The sequence below is a fragment of the Hyla sarda genome, chromosome 1 (genome assembly GCF_029499605.1).
Source record: "Hyla sarda isolate aHylSar1 chromosome 1, aHylSar1.hap1, whole genome shotgun sequence".
In the NCBI taxonomy this organism is placed as follows: domain Eukaryota; kingdom Metazoa; phylum Chordata; class Amphibia; order Anura; family Hylidae; genus Hyla; species Hyla sarda.
The window spans coordinates 33,379,327-33,394,657 of NC_079189.1; the positions used below are offsets into that span (position 1 = coordinate 33,379,327).

General features: G+C 49.0%; 1 long non-coding RNA gene across 1 annotated transcript in view; it reads right to left on the minus strand.

Annotated features, from left to right (window-relative positions):
* Positions 1-1,780: 1,780 nt before the first annotated feature.
* Positions 1,781-15,331, minus strand: part of LOC130300432 (uncharacterized) — a 57,235-nt gene continuing 43,684 nt past the window's right edge. Inside the window, exons 2-4 of the long non-coding RNA XR_008851302.1 lie at positions 5,766-5,928; positions 2,251-2,350; positions 1,781-2,114 (exon numbers count right to left, since the gene is read on the minus strand). This is a non-coding gene — a long non-coding RNA (uncharacterized LOC130300432). The remainder of the gene's footprint in view (positions 2,115-2,250; positions 2,351-5,765; positions 5,929-15,331) is intronic.

The window sequence follows — 15,331 nt, forward strand, 5'->3', positions numbered from 1 at the left end:
TATACAGTTTTCTGACCGGACCTAGAACCGTGGTATACCGCAGTTTTAGGTCCGGTCAGAAAACCGTATACGGGGCAAAAATGAGACAACCGGAGTCAGCGTTTGACTCTGATCGGCTCATTGAAATGAATGGGGTTCGGGCCGGATCTGGCTGGGATACGGGAGCGGCTGGTTTTCGCCCCTCCCAACCGGATCCAGCAACCGTACACTACAAACGTAGTGTGAACGCACCCTAAGACAGGATTGAGAACCGGATTAGTCTAAACTGACTCCAAGAACCAAACAGGACAAATAAGGTAACCTGGTACACTTAATATATACAAAGCATAACACTAAAACTCAGAGCAAAGTACAAGCATAAAAAGTGGCTTAAATCTAGACACAAGAATACAAGATAAGAAGCCATGGCGGAACTCAGGATACTTGTGACAGACAGATTAAGGTGCTATGTTAAACAGAGTGCAAATATAGTGCAATTAGCAGTAAGGAATATCTGCAAAGCTGGGGTCTACATAAACCCACCCGGGAGTCTATTGGTTGCAAACATTAACACTATCCTGACCAGATCACACAACACACAAAAACTGATCAGACATGAAAAGCAGGTGTGAAGGTTTGAATAAACACCAGAAAAGAAAAACATTGAAAGTAGTATTTACACCAAATTCTGACCCTGCCATCTGTATGTCCCAGAAGAATGGAGACTGTTCCTCCAGTCTTTCATTGTATAATTTTAGTGACCAGTGTGAATTGTAGCCTCAGATTTCTGTTCTAAGCTGACAGGAGTGGCACTTGGTGTGGTATTCTGCTGCTGTAGCCCATCTGCTTCAAGGTTTTGTGTTTAGAGATGGTATTCTGCACCTTGGTTGTAACTGGTAGTTATTTGAGTTACTGTTGCTTTTCTGTCATCTCAAACCAGTCTGCCCATTCTCCTTTGATATCAACAAGGCATTTTCACTCACACACCTGCTATTTTCTCTTTATTAGTACATGTTCTATAAAGATGGTTTTGTGTGAAAATCCCAGTAGATCAGCAGTTTTTAAAATACTCAGACCAGCCCATCCAGGACAAACATCTATGATGCATTTAAAGTCACTTAAATCCCCTTTCATCCCCATTCTAATGCTCAGTTTTAACTTCAGCAAGTTGTCTTGACCATGTCTACATGCCTAACTGCTGTGTTGCTGCAATGTGATTGTCTGATTAGATATTAGTGTTACCAAACCATTATACAGTTATGTTGCTTAATACCTCATCCTGATCATGTACATCTAATTTTTATGTGTCTATGACCTATATTTCTCTCAGAATTACCTTTAATTACTTGCCATCATTGCTCAGTGAGGTTTCTGTCCATGCAGAGGCATGGGGCATGTCCCTCTCTTCTCCTCATTGTAATGACTCCTCCCCCTCCCTCACTCTGCTCTGACTCACAGAGGGCTGGGAGCAAGCACAGCAGCTTTGGACCTGCCTGCAGCCCTGTCAATCACTCATGGTGTCCATGACGTTTCGATGACCACTGGACACTGCAGGACTGGGATGTGTCCCAGGAGGCAGGGGGAACCCTAGTGGCCATTTTTTTTACTGGCTTTTTCAGTTTGAAATACTAAAACATTTTCTGATGAAAGCAATTGCAAAACATATTATTTTTGCATGCTTTATAACATATCAAAAGTTATTGTATCTGACAGTGCCCATTTAAATAACAATCAGACCACATTTTTACGGTAATAAACGCAGAAACTAAGGTCATTCCAAAGGGTTCATTTACTCTTTTTTTGCAATTGCAATTTTATCATTTAAGTCATCCTATAATGAACGGTTCGGAGGTTCAGCAGATCCCAGGTACTAGGGGCACCCCCGCTGGATATAACCCTATAAGGTTTATATGACTGAGTGACTTTTTTCTTGTCTCTACAGCTTTATAGATAAAAGGTTCCTGACCCGTTTAATTATAATGTGCCCCTTGAAGTGTAAGTGTCCTGATTCCAGTTTTCTCATTATGAGCCGGTTCTCTGAAGAGCGGAGCTTGGCACGCTCTAGATTAACGTCCTCCGGTATCAGCCTGTACTTACAGTCACCTGAGATCTCCCTGTAAATTTCCTCCAAATCTCTGGTGAAAAAAAAAAAAAGTGAGAAAAAGGTTCAATTAGATTTCTTGGCTTATTATGAGTTTTATTCTTCAGTTACATAAAGCCTCGGAATGCAGAACAGTAAAAAACAGAGATGAAAACTAAGCAAATATTTACCTGCATTATCCTCCATCAAGTCATTAAATGGCCGATAAACCCCAAATGGGAAATGTTCAGAGCTCCCATTATTCACAGCGCATTCTGCAGATCTGCTCTCCTGCAAACAGAGCAGAAGGGAAAAGCCATAAGGGAAGGCTGAGGAGCATTTCTCTGCATCCTTATACTGGGAAGAGGCATAGCTTGAAGCATTTAACCCCTTAACGACCACGTGTACACGTCCATGTGCCATTAAGCAGGTATGGCGCGGGTTCCTGACCCGAGCCCGTACTATACCGGCCGGGCCCTAGCTGATTCCTGTTGCGTTCATAGCCGACATGCTGCGATTGCCACGGCCAGCTATTAACCCTTTAGATTGCCGCTGTGAAAGCTGACAGAGACGTCAAATGGTACCTTTAACTGCTCCCTGGTGGTGTAGTGGGGTGGATCGCACATACAGCCCAGCCCCCCTCCCCCCTGCAGGGCGTTCACGGGGGTGCGATCCACTTCTGAGGTAGCTGGAGGGCTACCTGTGGCTGCTGCTGTGCTGAGAATGATAGAGCCTGGCAGGACTAGGCTTTATCAACTGAGCGCAGAGCACACGGATCAATGTGGTTCTATGGAACTCTATTGATCTGTATGAAGAATCTAATGATTTCTCCTAAAAGTCCTCTGAGGGGACTAAAAGTGTAAAACAAAAGTCTAACAAAAAAGTTTAACTCCTTAGGTACGGAGGGCCTAAGGATACGCCCTCGCGTCTCGTCACTTAAGGACAGAGGACATACCTGTATGCCCTCCTCCGCATTTCCGATCACTGCCGATCGCCGGGCGGTGATCGGGCCGGGATGTCTGCTGAAATCATTCAGCAGGCATCCCGTGCCAATGCCCAGGGGGGTCCCCCATGTCGGCGACTGCCGCAAATCGCAGGTGAATTCAAACCGGCGATTTGCGGCTATTCCGGGTCATACGGGTCTACAGTGACCCGGAAAATAAGGGGGATCAGGGTTGTCCAAGACACCCACGATCCCAAGAAGGGATAGGAGTGAGGTGACAGGGGTGCCACTCCTCCTATCCCTGCTATTGGTTGTCTAGAAGCGATGACCAATAGCAGATAGGGGGCGGAGGGGTTAACTTTCGGTTTCCCATTTCTGCCCACCCATAATAGGCGGAGCAGAACGGGGAAACGGAAGGGGACCGGCGCCGTAGATCCACTTACCCATCGGCGGTGGCGGAGGCGACGATTGGTGGCGAGGATCGTGGCAGAAGAGGACGGCGATGCAGCTCCCTGGATCCTATGGAAGCCCGTGAGTTGCCTAGCAACATCTGGAGGGCTACAGTTTGAGACCACTATATAGTGGTCTCTAAACTGTAGCCCTCCAGATGCTGCAAAACTACAACTCCCAGCATGCCCACACAGCAGTTTACTGTCTGGGCATGCTGGGATTTGTAGTTTTGCAACATCTGGAGGGCCACAGTTTGGAGATCAATGTGCAGTGGTCTCTAAACTGTAGCCCTCCAGATGTTGCAAAACAGTAAATCCCAGCATGCCCAAACAGCAAATAGCTGTCTCGACAATCAGTACATGCTGGGAGTTGTAGTTTTGCAACAGCTGGAGGCAAACTGGTTGGAAAATACTTAGTTAGGTAACATAACCTAACTGAAGGTTTTCCAACCAGTGTGCCTCCAGCCATTGCAAAAGTACAACTCCCAGCATGCACGGTCTGTCAGTGCATGCTGTGATTTGTAGTTTTGCAACATCTGGAGGGGCACAGTTTGGAGATCTCTGTGCAGTGGTTTCGAAACAGTGGCCCTTCAGATCTTGCAAAACTACAACTCCCAGCATGCCCAAATAGCTGTCTCGGCATGCTGCGAGTTGTAGTTGCACACCTCCAGCTGTTGCATAATTACATCTCCCAGCATGCCCTTCGGCGATCAGTACATGCTAGGAGTTGTAGTTTTGCAACAGCTGGAGGCACACTGGTTGGAAAATACCGAGTTAGGTAACAGAACTGCCACCAGTGCGAATGTACCCAAAAAACACAACACTGCACTAACACATAATAAAGGGTAAAACCCTACATATACACCCCCTTACACTGTCCCCCCCAATAAAAATGAAAACGTGTCTTACAGCAGTGTTTCCAAAATGGAGCCTCCAGCTTTTGCAATACAACAACTCCCAGCATTTCCGGACAGCCACTGACTGTCCAGGCATGCTGGGAGTTTAGCAACAGCTGGAGGCACCCTGTTTGGGAATCACTGGCATAGAATACCCCTATGTCCAACCCTATGCAATCCCTAATTTAGTCCTCAAATACGCATGGAGCTCTCTCACTTCGGAGCCCTGTCGTATTTCAAGGAAACAGTTTAGGGCCACATATGGGGTATTTCCGTACTTGGGAGAAATTGCACTACAATTTATTTTTTTTTTTTTGGGGGGTGGGGGGGGGGGGGGGGTTCTCCTTGTACCCCTTAAGGGGTAGGGGTAAAAGGAAAAAAGACCCCCAACATTTATAACGCAATTTCTCCTGAGTACAGAAATACCCCATATGTGGGCGTAAAATGCTCTGCGGGCGCACAACAAGGCTCAGGAGTGAGAGCGCACTATGTACAGTTGAGGCCTAAATTGGTGATTTGCACAGTGGTGGCTGATTTTACAGCGTTTCTGACATAAACGCAAAAAATAAATACCCACGTGACCCCATTTTGGAAAGTACACCCCTCACGGAACGTAAGAAGGGGTATAGTGAGCCTTAACTCCCCACAGGAGAGTGAGGATCCCGTGCAGCAGAGACGTTCCGGAGCGACGGGGACACCCCGGGGACGCGGCAACAGCGATGGAGGCCGACATCCAGGGCAGCGGTGACGGGTCCGGAGCGGCAGGGACACGTAAGTATTACCTCCTATACTTTACATTGCATGGATCCCTCAACATACGATGATTTCAACAAACGATGGTTCATTTGGAACGAATTAACATCGTATGTTGAGGGACCACTGTATATATATCTAATGCGTTGTCCAGCATTATATATGCTAAAATCTGCTGATTGGTTCCCTCACAAGACGGAATCTGGCAGAAAAATGTAGTTTGATAATTCCAATTTCGGTGTCCGCCAAAAGAATGTTTATTATTCATTTGGTGGAATCCACTCAGAAATGCATTGCTGTCTATGCGTGCCACCACCACTAGGGGGAGTTTACGGTATATGGATATATACAGTTAGTATTAAACTAGTGGTGAGTTCCTCATAGAGTTGACATAGTAGATGACATAATAGCAATATGACATTTATTGTTCTATATCCCGTGTTTCCCAACCAGGGTGCTTCCAGCTGTTGCAAAACTACAACTCCCAGCATGCCCGGACAGCCTTTGGCTGTCCGGACATGCTGGAAGTTGTAGTTTTGCAACAGCGGGAGGCACACTGGTTGGGTAACACTGGTCTACACCATCACTACACTTGAGGTCTAGTGATAAAAAAAAAAGCTTACACTTGTTTTATGGTAATATAATAATAAATTTCCCCCCCATACCTTGATGTTCAGAGAAAAAGAAGATTTTCGGTTCAGCGAATACCTCCCTACACATCTGTGATTACGTTGCCGAGTACAATCTGTCCTTTTCTTCTGTTGCGAATAATCAAATTCAGCATCTTAACAGCTTTATCGTCCCCCAGGTGTACTACGCTTGAGAAACCTGTGGTCAAGCAGAGGATAAAGTGTGTGGTCAAGTAAAGAATAAACATCTTCTTCCAGCCTGAGCAACATCCCTTTGATGTATTTATTTCAGATTATTAACCATGAATTCCATTATTTTTCCTCATAGATAACTTTAAGTTTCTGGACAGAGTGTTCGGAAAAGGCAATGTAATTGAGAGGCTGTTAAGGTGTCCCAGTACAGGACATGGTCCTGTACCCTTTCTATGTCCCCTCAGGAAGAGTCCCTGAAGTCCATTGGGCTCTCCTGCAGGGCTCACCCCTTGCTCACCTTCATATAAATGCATTGTATGCATTATGTGCATATTGTTCGGTATGTATAAAGGTTGTTCAAATGTATAAAATGTATAGGACCTTCCTGGGTCATGTGATCTACTGTCATGTGATGTACCCAGAGTTCCCTGGGTACAGGACCTACAGGCTTTGCAACCATTGGGCTTTAGTCCAGCCTCCCTAGTATATAAGGGGCCATAGTCTCTAAATTCATACATAGTTACATAGTTAGAACGGTTGAAAAAAGACATACGTCCATCAAGTCCAACCAGGGAATTGAAGTGAAGGGTATAAGGGGATAAGGGAAATGTAGTTTTATAATTCTGCATAAGCATTAATGTTATTTTGTTCCAGGAATGTATCTAACCCTGTTTTAAAGCTATTAATTGTTCCTGCTGTGACCAGTTCCTGAGGTAGACCGTTCCATAAATTCACAGTCCTCACGGTAAAGAAGGCGTGCCGCCCCTTTAGACTAAACCTTTTCTTCTCCAGACGGAGGGAGTGCCCCCTCGTCTTTTGGGGGGGTTTAACCTGGAACAGTTTTTCTCCATATTTTTTGTATGGGCCATTTATATACTTATGTACTTATATACATTTATCATATCCCCCTTAAACGTCTCTTCTCAAGACTAAACAATTGTAACTCCTTTAATCGCTCCTCATAGCTAAGATGTTCCATGCCCCATATTAGTTTAATCGCGCGTCTCTGCACCCTTTTCAACTCCGCAGTGTCCCTTTTATGAACAGGCGATCAAAACGGAACAGCATATTCCAGGTGAGGCCGTACCAATGCTTTATAAAGGGGGAGTATTATGTCCCTGTCCCTTGAGTCCATGCCTCTTTTGATACATGACAATATCCTGCCGGCTTTGGAAGCAGCAGCCTGACATTGCATGCTATTCTGTAGTCTGTGATCTACAAGTACACCCAGATCCTTCTCTACCAGTGACTCTGCCAGTTTAATCCCCCCTAAGACATACGACGCATGCAGGTTATTAGTACCCAGATGCATAACTTTACATTTATCCACATTGAACCTCATTTGCCAAGTGGATGCCCAGACACTTAGTCTATCCAAGTCATCTTGTAACTTATGCACATCCTCTATAGACTGTACTGTGCTACAAAGCTTGGTGTCATCTGCAAAGATAGAAACAGAGCTGTTAATACCATCCTCTATATCATTGATAAATAAATTAAACAGCAGCGGGCCCAGTACTGAACCTTGGGGTACACCACTAATTACCGGGGACCAATCAGAGTACGAATCATTGACCACCACTCTCTGGGTTCAATCCAGTTACAAACTAAAGTTTCCAAGCCCAAGGACCTTAACTTACCTGTCAGACGTCTATGAGGAACAGTATCAAACGCTTTGGCAAAATCCAGAAACACTATATCCACAGCCATTCCTCTGTCAAGGCTTCTACTCACCTCTTAATAAAAGCAAATTAGATTGGTTTGACAACTTCTATCCTTAGTAAACCCATGCTGGCTATCACTTATAATACAATTATCCCCTATGTATTCCTGTATGTAATCCCTTATAAGTCCTTCAAACAATTTACCCACAATGCACGTTAGACTTACTGGTCTATAATTGCCTGGCGAAGACCTAGAGCCCTTCTTGAAGATTGGTACCACATTAGCCTTGCGCCAGTCCCTTGGCACAATACCAGACACCAGAGAATCTGTAAATATCATGAACAAGGGTACAGATATTACTGAACTTACCTCTCTAAGAACTCTTGGGTGTAGTCCATACGGCCCTGGAGATTTGCTTACATTTACTTTACTTAACTTACCTTGTACCATCTCTACATTAATCCAGTTCAGTACCTTACATGATGTGTTACCAGCACTGACCTGGCCAATGTCAGCTCCTTCTTCCATAGTATATACAGAACTAAAGAACCAATTCAGTAGCTCCGCCTTCTCTTGATCGCCCGTGACAACCTCCCCATTATCATTATTAAGGGGTCCTACATGCTCTGTCCTTGGTTTTTTTGTATTTATATATCTAAAAAAATATTTAGGATTAGTTTTGCTTTATTTGGCCACCTGTCTCTCATTTTGAATTTTTGCTGTTTTTATTAAGCTCCTTGTACTGTTTAAATTTTATCGCTGACACATCAGATTTGTATTTTTTGAAGGCTATTTTTTTGTTGTTTATTGCTCTTTTAACCTCATTTGTCAGCCATGTAGGATTTAGTTTTAATCGTTTATATTTGTTCCCCTTTGGTATATATTTAGCTGTATAGTTATTTAGAGTTGATTTAAAGATGTCCCATTTACCTTCTGCATCAGCATTTGAGAACACCTCCCCCCAGTCTATGTCCTGTAGTGCAGCCCTCAGCCCAGGGAAATTTGCCTTTTTAAAGTTATATGTTTTTGCTTTCCCCGTCTGTCTTTGTTTTCTACATTTTAAGTCAAAAGTAACTATATTGTGGTCGCTATTAGTGTTGAGCGGCATAGGCCATATTCGAATTCGCGAATATATGTACGAATATTCGTCATATTCGCGAATATTCGCATATTCGTAATATTCCCGTTTTATTTTCGCATATGCGAGTATTCGCGTGTGCGAAAATTAACATATGCGAAAATTCGCATATACAAAAATTAGCATTAGCGAAAATTCGCACATGAGAAAATTAGCATATGTGAAAATTAGCATATGCAAATTTTCGCATATGCAAAAATTTGCACACCGGTCTCAGACAGTAGTATTAGAGCCTTCTTACACCACATAAGCTGGAAGCAGAGAGGGATGATCACTGTGATGTGTACTGTGAAAAAAAAAAAAAATAAATAAAAAAAACGAATATTCGTAATTACGAATATATAGCGCTATATTCGCGAATATTCGCGAATTCGCGAATATGCGATATTCGCGAATAAAATTCGAATTGCGAATATTCGCGAGCAACACTAGTCGCTATTACCAAGGTTTTCCCGCACAGTTACATTACCAACCAGCTCTGCGTTGTTGGAAATGATCAGATCCAACAAGGCATCACTTCTTGTTGGGTCCTCCACAAACTGGCCCATAAAATTATCCTGCAATAAATTTAGGAATTTTCTCCCCTTTGTAGTTTTAGCCAACCCCCGGCCCCAATCTATATCTGGATAGTTAAAATCTCCCATTATTACCACTGTACCTGCCCGGGCGGCCCTCTCTATTTGTTTATACAGCCGACCTTCTATCTCTTCAGTGATATTCAGCCTCCAGTTGTTGCAAAACCACAACTCCCAAACATTCTCAGGCATGCTGGAAGTAGTAGTTCGGCAACATCTTTAGAGCCAGAGGACTACAGTTTGCAGACCACTAATACAGTGGTTTCCAATCAGAAAGCCCTGGAGGGGACAGAATGGGAACGGAGGGGCCCCATGACAGGGGTATTATGCGGGCAGGTAGGGGTTAAAAGAGAGGAGGTTGGAGGAGGGAGCTAGGGAAGCGCGGGCTTTTAGTGAGGGAGTGGGGAGGAGTTAAGGAGGGTATATAGGATAGGGGATTTTGTGCAGGGGCCACAATCTGCGTGGCTGAAGAAGTGTCCCTACCTGTGCCATGGCGGATATGGAAGCGATTCAGCGGCGCATGCGGGGTGAGGTCCTCCGGTGCGGCTCCCAGTGGCTGGAGGACGCGCTCCCATCCTTCACCGCCTCTCCGGTGCTTTCGGCGGGGGAGTCCGGGCCCCGTTCTAGCGGCCGGCGCTCTCGCCCGCCGGAGCGCCTGTCACCTGCTGCTTCCCCCATTCCCAGGCACCGACGGGTGAGTCCTTCTCCGGCCGCTTCCTGCCGTGGGTCCGGAGCGTCGGGCGGGGGGCGGTTCGGGCAGGCACCCCTCGGTCGGCCTGTTGTGAGGAGCGGTGCGTGCTGTCGGAGCATCCCAGGGCCTAAGTGAGGGACCGGCGCGAGGTGCGGCCCGCTCTGGAGGGCGGGCCCGGCGGAGATCCGGAGCTGCTGCTTCCTCTGCCCCTCAGTCGGGGGGGCAGACTCCTGCAGGCCTGGTTGCAACCCGGGCCGTGATTCATGCTGCGCCCTCTGCTTTCTCTTCCAGGGGGAGCAGGAGGGCTGGTTCTGCAGTGTCCCCTGCTGCTGCTGCCGGCAGGGGGGTGGTGCTTCTGAGAGGAGACAAGATAGAGGCTGATCTCAGTGAGGTCAGTCAAGATGATCTGCTGCTGCTGGCTGGAGCTTCCACGGAGACCCTGGACCCGCTGTCTTGTCCCCTGCTCCCCTCCGGGGTTGTAGCAGGTGTTGGCGTCAGCGGGCTCCGGTCGCTGCCACTGTCCGTCCATGCAGCTGGTGGGGCGCCTTCTGCTGCTGCGGAGTCATCGGACCGGGTCCCCCCGGTCCTCTCCTTGGTTGATGTGCCTGCAACCCGTGATGTCCGGAGTCGCCCTTCTTCTGGATTTGGGGCGTTTTGGGGGGGGGGGGCGATTTACAATTGTTTTTTAATGGCTTGCATGCTTTACTGCAGGGGAGTGGTCTGGGGGCGGGGGGTTCCCAGGTGTCTCCGATACCTGTCTGGGGGGGGGGGGGGTGCTGGGGTGTTAGGCCCGGTTGGGGGGACTGGGTCGGGCACGTCGGTGGGGGCCCCGGTGGTGGCGGCGTCGGGCTCTGGGGGAGGGGTGCGGCTTGCGGATGCGGCTAGGGGGGAGATTTATGTTTGTTTTGAGGGCCCGTTGGGCGCTCATCTCAAGGCGGAGGTCAGGGAAAAAAATTGGAAGCGGGAGTATGTCGACATTTTTTCGCTCCTGCCGCTGGATAAGTTCAACTTGGAAAGGGTCCGGCCGGACGAGTCTAAGCGGTTGGAGAAAGTGGAAGAGGAAGAGCGTCGGCGGTATCGACTGATACCGCGGACGTTCTCCAATTGGCTTCAGGCCTTCGCCATTTTGGCTAGCGTGGTGGGTGAGATGGCGCCGGAGTCCTGTTCTGGTCTCTTCTGCTACATGGATGCGGTGGGGGAGGCGTATCGTGTTTATGGGGGCACGGCGTGGCTTCGGTACGACGAGCAGTTCCGGCAACGCATGGCGGTGCGTCCGGATCTGCGTTGGGAGCATAAGGATATCGGTTTGTTGATGCGGCTGATGGCGGCTCCTCGTAGCCGGACTGGGCCGCAGTCCTTTCGGGACGGTGTCGGGGGTTCGGGTTTGGGGTCAGGGCGGTCCGGGGGGGCCGGGCGTGGGGTTTGTTGGCAATTTAACGAAGGGAGCTGCAAGTTCGGGGCGGATTGCTGGTTCAAGCACGAATGCTCCGGTTGCGGGGGTGGGGGACACGGTTTGTCACGCTGTTTTTGGCGTGGGAAGGGTAAGCAGGGAGAGGCTGACCAGAAGAGAGGTGACGCCAGTGTGGGTGGAAAGGATGTTGCCTTTCCTCGTGCTTTACCCAAATAGGGAGGCGGCGGAGCTGTTGCGCCTGGGTTTTGCGGAGGGTTTTCGGATCCCTTTTTCCGGGTCGGCGGGTTCGGGGGGTCTGGTGCGGAATTTGGTTTCAGCACGGACCCGTCCGGAGCTTGTGGAAGAAAAGCTTTTGCGCGAGGTGGAGCTGGGGAGGATGGCTGGCTCCTTTGGTGGCCCTCCTATTGAGGGATTGCGTGTGTCGCCTTTGGGCCTGGTGCCCAAAAAGGAGCCTGGCAAGTTTCGCCTCATTCACCGTCTCTCTCACCCTGAAGGGGGGTCGGTGAATGACGGCATTGACCCGGCCTTGTGTGCGGTGTTGTACACTTCCTTCGACGCTGCGTTGGTGTGAGTGCGGCGCTTCGGGCAGGGGGCTTTATTGGCGAAAACTGACATAGAGGCAGCTTTTTGCCTGCTGCCTGTTCATCCGGACAGTTTTTACTTGTTGGGTTGTTGTTTAGGCGATCGTTTTTTCGTTGACCTTTGTTTGCCCATGGGATGTTCTATCTCGTGTGCATTTTTGAAAAGTTTAGTTCGTTTTTAGAGTGGGTGGTGCGGCGGGAGTCCCAGTTGGACTCGGTGTTGCACTACTTGGACGATTTTCTTTTTTTGGGCCTGGCTGGGTCTAGGGTCTGTGCGGTGCTGTTGCAGGAGATGGAGCGGGTCGCAACGTGTTTTGGCGTCCCGTTGGCACCAGACAAGACAGAGGGCCCGTCTACGGCTGTTAAGTTTCTGGGTATCATTATTGATACCGTGGCGATGGAGTGTCGGCTGCCTGATGAGAAGCTGAGTGAGCTGAAGGGGGAAGTCGATAGGGCATGCAGGGTTAAGAAATTGCAGTTGCGGGAGGTCCAGTCACTACTGGGTCGTCTCTATTTTGCCTGCAGGATCATGCCTATGGGGAGGGTTTTTTGCCGGCGGCTGGCGGCGGCTACTGCGGGGGTTTCGCGGCCTACTCACTATGTACGGTTGTCGGCAGACTTGAGGGCGGATTTGCTGGTTTAGCAGGAGTTTTTGGGCAGGTACAACGGTCGGTCGGAGGTGATGGGATGCCCGGTTTCTAATTGGGATTTGGAGTTGTTTACCGACGCGGCGGGCGGTTGTGGTTTTGGGGCCTATTTGCAGGGTCAATGGTGTGTGGGACAGTGGCCGTAGGTCTGGCGGGTGGCGGGTTTGACACGGAACTTAGCTTTGCTTGAATTGTTTTCGATTGTGGTGGCACTGGAGGTGTGGGGGGACTTGTTTCGCAATAGGAAGGTTTGCTTTCATTGCGATAACATGGGGGTGGTACAGGCCATCAATAACCAGACGGTGAATTCTCTGCCGGTGGTTACGCTACTGCGTCACCTGGTGCTACGGGGTTTGGAGCTTAATTCGCATGTTGTCGCTTTGCATGTGATTGTCGCTTTGCAGGTGATTAACTCAGTCGCTGATGCTCTCTCTCGTTTGCAGTGGGACCGGTTTCGGGAGTTGGCACCGGAGGCCAAGGAGCAGGGGGATCCTTTATCCGGAGTAGCTGTGGAGGCTGGTTAAGCTGTGGTGATGGGCCTTGTGGGCCGTCTGTGGCCAGGTCAACGTGGGAGTCCTATAGTTGGTGGTGGGCAGATTGGGAGCTATTGCTTCGGCAGCTTTCCATTGCGGGCGCCCCTTCGGAAGGGAGGTGGCCCTTTTGTTTTATGTGGGCAGGGCTTTTTGTGAGCGGGTGTCGGGTCTGGATCGCCGGATGGCGGCTCTGGCTTTCTGGTTCAAGGTCAGGGGAGTGCCGGATGGGACAAAGTCTTTTCTGGTGCGGCAGGCGGTGCGGGGGTTTCGTAAGGGGGCTAGTTCTAGGGATTTGCGCAAACCGGTGACGTTTTCTTTGTTGTTGCGCTTGGGTTCTTTATTGGCAGGGGTGTGTTTTTCGGTATATGAGCAATGTTTGTTCCGTTTGGCTTTTGGTTGGCGTTTTTCGGGGCTTTTCGTATATCGGAGTTGGTGTCTCCTAGTCGTTGTCGGGCCGGGGGGCTTCTTTTTTCAGATGAGGTTTTGGTGGAAGGGGTTTTGCAGTGCCGCGTTCGGCGGTCAAAGACGGATCAGATAGGTCGGGGGGGCGGTGGTGCGTTTGGCGTGACTGGGGGGTTCGGAGATGTGCCCGGTGGCTTGTTACTCCGCGTTTTTGGCTTTGCGGGTGGGGGTTGTGGGTCCGTTGCTGGTCCATGCTGACGGGGGTTTTTTGTCTCGTTTTCAGTTTGTGGGGGTTTTCCGTAAGTGTTTGCGTGTGGCGGGATACGTGGTGGAGGAATACAGTTCTCATTCCTTCCGGATAGGTGCGGCGACCGAGGCATCTCGGTTGGGCCTGGTATCGGAGATGGTTAAGCGGATTGGGAGGTGGGAATCTGAGAGGTATAGGCTGTACGTTCGTCCTCATTTGTTGTGATGTGCATGTGTTTGCGCTTGTGGGTTGTACTGTATTCTTTTCTTTAGTCGTTTCAGGTGGTGCGGCTGGGCTTGTCTGGATTGTCGGCCATTCCTATGTGACGCGTGGGGCAGTACGGGCGGGGGTTCGGCCGGCGGGCAGACAGTTGGGATAGGACGGTTCAGTGGCCCAGGTTCGCTGGTTGGGAAAGGGGGGCATGAGGTGGTCAGAACTGTTGTCCAGGGTCCAGTTCTTTGTTCAGCTAGACCGGTCCCCAGATGTCCTAGTTGTCCATTTAGGTGGGAATGATGTGGGGGTGCGCAGGTCTCGGGACTTAATCAGGGACATTAAACTGGACCTGTTGCGCTTGTGGTCCTCTTTCCCGGATTTGGTCCTGGTGTGGTCCGAGATGGTTGCCTGGCAGAAATGGAGGCAGGCTCGGTCAGTGGTGGCGATCAACAAGGCGAGGATTAAGGTTAATAAGGCGGTGAGTAAGTTTGTGGCCAGAAATAGGGGTCTGGTGGCGCGGCACCGGGATTTGGAGGAGGGGGGTGCGGATTTTGTTGCCTCCGATGGTATTCATCTTAATGTGATGGGTATGGATCTTTGGCTTCTTGAGTTGAAGGAGACAGTGGAGAGGGCATTGAGGCTGTGGAGGAACAGGGGCAAGTAAGGGGTCACTTGTCCCCGTTGTGGCGGGGTCAGGAGAGGAATCTGGGGAGGCACCAGTGGATGGGCATGGTATGTTGGATGGTGTGGAGGTGGGCTGGGAGCAGTTCCCAGCCCGAAAGTGGAATTCAGGTTGGTGGGCTTCACAAAATGGTACTCCTGTGCAGGTGAGCTACGGCTAGGAGCAAGTGAAGATCCCATCACCTTTTGGTCTGGTAACGGTGCCCCTCAGGTTCTTCTCCTGTGCTAATAGACATCCTAATGTTAGGACAGGTTATATTGTTATGTATGACGTTCATACATCGGTTTACAATGTTGTAATTGATTATTTATGTTATTTAATAAATGGGCTGCTGTGGCCTTTGTTTAACCAACACATGTCTTGTGTCATTTATCGGTGTTAAATGATAGATGAACTGGTGGGGGTCATAGCAGCTATAATATCCCCTAGTCATGTGCCCTTCCAGATGTTGCAAAACTACAACTCCCAGTATGACAAAACTGTCCAGGCATGCTGGGAGTTGTAGTTCTGCAACATCTGAAGGGCCAAATGTTACAGAACTACAACTCCCAGCATGCCTGGACAGTAAGGGCATGCTGAGGATGTGTAGTTTTGCAACATCTGGAAGGGCACAGAGGTCTCCAAA